The sequence below is a fragment of the Herpailurus yagouaroundi genome, unplaced genomic scaffold, assembly GCF_014898765.1.
Source record: "Herpailurus yagouaroundi ecotype Mexico unplaced genomic scaffold, PumYag 200, whole genome shotgun sequence".
Lineage (NCBI taxonomy): Eukaryota > Metazoa > Chordata > Mammalia > Carnivora > Felidae > Herpailurus > Herpailurus yagouaroundi.
Window position 1 is genome coordinate 2,520,074 of NW_024412431.1, and position 6,929 is coordinate 2,527,002.

The window sequence follows — 6,929 nt, forward strand, 5'->3', positions numbered from 1 at the left end:
TTCTCAGAGGCAGGACCACAAAGTGGCTCCAACATCTTTAAAGGGCATATTAAACAGGCAGTGAAAATTATTTCGGGATAGAGAAAGCCTTCTTCCAGGATGCCTCAAGCATGATGTGTTTGTGTCCCTGGTTCAAGATGTATAATTTGCCTTCTGGAAAAAGGAGCCCAGAGAGCTTGGCATGATTTAAGAACAATGGACAATGGTCACAATTTACCAAGTGTAATTGTGCAGAAAGATCTGAAGCCCAGCGAGAGGATTTGACCCGTGCATTTTTGAGACGGTTCCCTTATAGTGGGTCCTGGGGCCAGATGGCTCACTGCCGTGGCTGCTCACGCCTGTGACCCAAGAAATGAATACATAAAGCCTGTACAGCCCCGGTTGGAGCAGCTACCCCAGCAACTCACCAATTACATAAGGGCAGAGGCAGGGACTATCTTGTTTCTTCCTGCCCCTACCAGTCAATCCTAACCAAGCTCTGAGTCCAGTCTCCCAATGCACATGGCCTGGGCTCCTTGCTGGTAGCGGGGAAGGCTTCAGGATAAGATCTCATGGGTCATGGAAAGGACAACCCCTCCCCCCACCACCACCACTCAGGCCCCCAAGTGGGGAGCTGGAATACTTTTTTTTTTTCTTAATGTTTATTTATTTTTGAGAGAGAGAGAGAGAGAGAGAGAGAGAGAGACAAAGTGCAAGTGGGGGAGGGGCAGAGAGGGAGGGAGACACAGAATCCGAAGCAGGCTCCAGGCTCTGAGCTGTCAGCACAGAGCCCGCTGCGGGGCTCGAACCCAAGAGCCTCGAGATCATGATCTGAGCTGAAGTCGGATGCTTAACCGACTCAGCCACCCAGGCGACCCTGGAATACGTCTTAGTGCAGCTGTCCCCGGCCTCCGTGGAGGGTGGCTGAGGAGGGGGGAGCAACCTCTTCTTCCCCCACTGGATTTATGGGGGTCCCCTCCCCACGTCTGTTTAGATGTTAACTCAGCCAGGCCAGGCCAAGGCAAACAGACCAGAGCTGGGATGGACAAGAGGACAGGTGTCTGTGGCCTGTCGCTGCACACATCAGCCTCCCCCTCCCCGCCCCCGCCGCCATGGACTTGTCCTGGCCCATGGGGTTGCTTCTACTCCTCTTGGGGACCCCTCTTGCCCACGCTGAGCCACTGTGAGTCTGGGAAACTGAGGGCACTCAGCTGTTGCCCGCATATCTGTTGTCTGCATGATTCCCTGCATGAGACCCTGCCTCTCTGCTGCTGCCGCCCCCACTCGGGTCCCCCCGCCATGTCCCTGCGTGTGTCTACTGACAGGTACATCTTGGTGACCCCCCGAGTCCTGCGGGTGGGCAGCCCTGAGAACATCCACGTACAGGCTCACTCGGACTCCACGCAGCCCCTCACCGGGACCCTCGAGGTGAACCTCACCGTATGGGCCCCATGAAGGAGACAGTGGTGGCTAAGAGCCAGCTCATTCTCTCACCGGAAAACCACTCTATGAAACAGGCATCGGTGATGGTAGGTGATAAGACAGCATGGGTGGCCACAAAGGGAGCTCTGGATCAGAAGCAAGGATGGAGAGGGGCAGGCTCTAGAGGGACTCCACACGAGGGACACTGGAGAATAGATGCGGGGTTTAGATAGACTTACTGCGCCTCTTATGTCCTGTCCAGGTAGAAATCCAAAGTCCCCTGAGTCTGGGCTCCAAGAAGGGCAGTGATGAGCTCTGGTGGTGCCTCTGTGGGAATTAATGGGAGGCGCCCTCTGCTGGTGGCTTGAGGAGCTGAACATGGACTGGATTGCATCCTTCTCTTGGCTGGAAGTCCTTTGCCAGATGTCCTTGTACAGGGGCAACGGCAGAGCCAGAGGGCCCCCATTCGATTGTTTTTCCAAGATATGGCCCAGGGCTTTGCTCCCAGGGATGGAGACCTCAGCAGAGCCTGAGGAGCGTGGGCATCTCTCCCCAGATATCCGAGAGCCTGGTGTACCCCCCACAAGCAGGGCAGCAGTCCATCATCATCCGGGCAAGCTGGGCACCCATCTCGAACTCTTCATTCATGGAGGAGATAGTGCTGGGGGCTCCCCACGCTGGCTACATTCGCCCAGACGGACAAGACTATCTACACCCCTGAGCACTTGGGTACAGCCCCCGGGCACTCGGCCTAGGGCAGATGCTGATTCTCATTCCCAGTCTCCCCAGCAATGCCTGAGATGTCCCACCTCTCGAGGTCTCCCTCTATCCAAAGTCCCCCTACTGCAAAAGATCCGATGGCTACCTCCCTTTCCAGATTCTATCCAACACTCAGAGTTTTCCCTCTTCCTCCAGTTCAATACTGGGTGTTTGCTGTGAACCACAAGATGAATCCTGTGACCGGGACATTCACTCTGGACATCAAGGTGGCCTCTCCTGATAGGAAGGTGGATCCCAGACACTGAGGTCCTATCATGTGCTAAAGGCCTGGGGCATGAACCACCCACCCCCTGTCCCCACAGAACCCAGAGGGGATCACCGTGATCATCCAGAATCTGCTGGCCAAGGAAGGTTTCTTCGCGAGCTCTTTTCTTCGCAATCTCACCTCCCAGAGATTCTCAGGTGCCCTGCTGGAAGCCCTGTGGATGGAGGCTCTCCTTCTCAGTCTCCATCTCTCCTCATTCTCTGTGTCTCAGTCTTGAGACCTGGAGCATCGAAGCCAGTTACCAAAGTGCAGCCAAGCAGAAGTTCAAGGCGGCCGTTGACGTCAGGGATGACGCAGGGTGAGTAGGATGTGATGGGCAGGGCAGGGAGGGACATGCAGGGAGCAGGAGTGGAAATAGAAAGGAAGGCTCGTGGTGCACCTACTGTGCACCAGGGCCTAAGCTGTATGCTGGTGAACAGGACATGTGTTCCAGTCCTTGGGGATTGCCAGAGCCACTGAGGAGAGAGTGGACAGGGCGGGGACAGGGGAGACAGCAAAATACTGAGGGCATCCACTGCTTGTACTCCACCCAGTGCTCCCATCATTTGAGGTCCAGCTGATGCCAAATAAGATTTTCTTCTAACTCAACAATGAGGCTCTGGGTGTGGACATCCAGGCCCGGTGAGTCCCCTTATCCCCACCCTGGCCAGAGGACCAGGAATGTCGACAAACTGAATGGGTAGAGAAGCAGGCCACTTCTGTAACACTTAAGGATGGTAAAGGTACTCTTTGCTACCCGTGAGATATTCTTGGCCAACTACGTTGTTCCATCAGGTTGTCCAGACCACATCTGACACCTGTAGGTAGTAGAGACCATCCCTTCAGGTCTCTGGGGTTGTACAGGCCACCTTGCCTACCTAATGGAGTTGCACCATTTCTCGTGGTCCGCACCCTCTCTGAAGGTCCACGAGATGGCACAGGCACATTTGTCACCTCGCGGGGTTTGCAGATTGGCAATGAAACCATCCAAGTGTGCAGGGGCCACCTCTGCCCCTCCCAAAGATTTACCGCCGTCTCTGCAACCACATGAGGTTGTGTGGGTGCTTCAGAGCCAGTGGGATGACCCTCCACCCCCCAGGTACATATTCAACAAGGCAGTGGATGGACATGCTCTGGCCATCTTCGGGGTGAAGCTGGATTCCTGCCGGATGCCCATCCAGAGTTCCCTGCAGAGAGTGGAGGTAACTGAGTCTTGACCTCTCCCCACCAGCTTCCCCCTCCATCAACTCTCCTCTATTCCCCCCAAGAAACCATCTCCTCTTCTCTCCCTGGTTCTGAGAGCGAATCTCAGAAGGCCTGGGCCACGTCTCCCTTCAGAAGGACACGCTGATGTCCACATTCCAAGGCCCAGAAGACGACTTCATTGGGGACTCAATCTTTGTCAATGTCACCGTGTTCTCCACCAGTGCCACCCTCCCCCAAGCCACTGGCTGAGGTCTGGACCCTGTCCTTACCCAACCTAGACATTCCACCCATGTGACAATGGGCTACCTCCCAGCCTCAGTTTCCTCATCAGAGAAATGCAAAAATGCTAGAAAGACTGGGAGGAGCTGAGATTGTGCTATCGTCTTTCCCTGTCCTCACAAAGATGGGCCTCCCGTACCAGCAGCCCTGCCACTCCCAAGAAACTGACCCTCATCCATAGACCTCACAGTCACCCTGTCTCTCCAGGGGGTGAGATGGTCCAGGCTGAGACCTCCGGGGTGAAGATCATCCGGAGCCCATACAACATCAAGTTCACCAGGACCCCCCAGTATTTCAAGCCGGGGATGCCCTTCCGCTTTAGGGTCAGAGTCTGACTTCACTCCATCCAGGGACTCAGGGCCCCTTTTCCCTAACAGACCCCTCTCAGGAGACACAAACCCACATTGGACTCACCTGCTATCCACAATCTATCTGTTTGAGAACTGAATCCATCATGCTCTCAGACCAACCCCAAGGCTCTCTCAAGTCTCAGCCTAGGTCCCCCCAAAGCACTGTGATGGCTCCATAGTTTCTCTGTGAGGGGTTTAGTGGCCACAGTCAGCCTAGAAGGTAATGCTCAAGGGAGTATTCCAAGGCTACATTTGCACAGCAAGCATGCTGTTTTTACATGCATTCCTTTTGGGTAAATGTAAGATGTCTGATGGACATTAGGAAAACTAAAGACATCCTTTGATGTCAGTCCTACTAAAATTTTCCCCAAGCCCTCCACATCTCTCCATTCTAATTCCCTCCACCTCCACCCTACCAGCACACCAACACCCAGGGCCACCACGTATGGTTGCACACTGCAAGACTTGAGGGGGTGCCTTTCTCAAAGACTCTAATATGAATGGTGCCCCTGGTGTTGTTCAGTGCACAACCTGTACAGCTATACAAGGCAGTCCTGTCCAGATCAGATTCCCAGTACTCCACCTCTTGTGCCAGGCCACCCCCAGGTCTGTCCTTCATCTCGCCCCAGATTCCACCTCAGGTCTTTGTCTCAAATCCTGATGGGTCCCCAGCCTCTAGAGTCCTTGTCCAATGCCAAAACCATAAAGTGTATACACCTCAGCCAGTGGAGTGGCCACTTTGACCATCAACACAGATGTAGATCTGGAGCAGCTCCCTATCTTGGTAGCGACCTAATGGGGCAGGGATGGTGGGGCTGTGTGAGCTAGAAGGGCTGGGAATTTACTTGCCCATCACACTTCCCAGCTAGAAACCCATGAGCCTCTCCATCCAGAAAAGCAGACTTCAGCCAGGGTGATGGCATGGCCTTACTTGACTCAGGATGGGTCCAGGAACTTCCTGTACATTGAGGTAAAGATGTTGGGCGCAGAAGTTGGCAGCAGCATCCAGTTGAGCCTTAACACGAGACATCAGAATCCTGCAACCAAGAACCAGATCACTCACGTCACCATCCTGGTGAGTGTCTTGGACTAAAACCTAGGCCAAGAAATTCCTTCCTTGGAACATCCCTGGCCAGCTGGTTTGGAGGAACTGTGAACAGTGGTATGAAGGTGGGAACCATCTGGGGTGGCCTCAGACTAAGGGGCTGAAGCAAAGGGAATGCGGGTCGCCCTTGTGAGCTGGGACAGCCTCAAGAAAAGGTTGACCTTACCTTTCTCATTCTTGGCCTCCCTTGTCTCCAAGGTCCTGAGTAAGGGCCAGATTGTGTATGCCAAACATCAGTTAAAAAAGGCATGGGAGTGTCTACACATCAGCCATTATTGATGTGACTTCAGAGACGCTGACCTCCTTCTGCATCCTGGCCTTCTATTTACTGCCCAGGGCAAAAGGTCAGGACCCTGAACTGGTGGCTGACTCCATATGGATCGACGTGAATGACAGATGCATGGGGACGGTGAGCCAAATTCCTTAAAGTTGTACATCACCATCATAAAGCATAGACAGAGAGTCTGTCCAAGCTGAAGGGCTCCCAGTCGGGGGGGCAGGGGAGAGGAAGAGGGCATGTGCCCTTAAAAGCTCAACCTTGGGCATGTAGACTATGCAAGTAAATGTGTGGAGTTGGGATTGGCCTGGTGAAGTTCCTGGATGTTCCATCAGAGCCATAAGGAGCATAAACTTGAAAATTGACTTGGGAAAGCCCCTTGGTAGCATATGAGCCCCTTTTCCTGACATCTCTCTTTTTCCTGGCTCAGCTGAAGGTTGGTTTGAAGAATGAAGGACCCTTCCAGCCTTTGGAGCCCAACCGCCAGGTGGAAGTGAAGGTGATAGGTGGTGCTGAGGCCACAGTGAGGCTGGTGGCCGTGGACAAGGCTGTCTATGTCTTGAACAGCAAACACAAGCCCACACAGAAGAAGGTGAGAGAATGTGTGGGCTTTGGGCAAAGAGGTTGCCTGGAGGCTCTAACTGGGGCCTCAGCTTCTACATCTGCAAAATGGGATGCATTGATGGTTGCAAGTATTCAAGGAGCTAGTGCACAGCATAGAGATTGGAAGGTAATAAGAGCTCGACAAATGTGAGATGGTGTGAGAATTATTATTTGAGCTAGCAATTACAGTGCACCATTGTTCCTTCCCTGAAATTCCTGTTCCTCTCTTAACCCCCAGGTCTGGGATGTGGTGGAAGAACATGACATTGGCTGTACAGTAGGAAGTGGGAAAGACAGACTTGCTGTGTTCAACGATGCTGGATTGGACCTGAGGATGAGCAGGGGGATAGACACCTTGGCAAGCTCAGGTTTGGGAAGGGCAGTGGTGGGGAAGGGGTGGGCAGTGCTGTCTAGTGTTGAGAACATGGGATTTGCTGTCAGACAGGCTAAAATCTAGGACTCTCCCACTTACTGTGAGCCAGTTATATTTCCTCTTGGAGGCTTAATTTCTCCATCCATAAAATGGGGATAATAATAGAAATAACAAACCAACAGTAGCTTAAACAAGGTAGTAGTTATTTTCTCACTCAGTAACAGTTCTGAGGTCATTCTGGGACTCAAGCTCCTTCTAGTTTGTTGCCCTGCTACATTCCAAGGTGGTACCTCATTAGGACCTCATGCCAG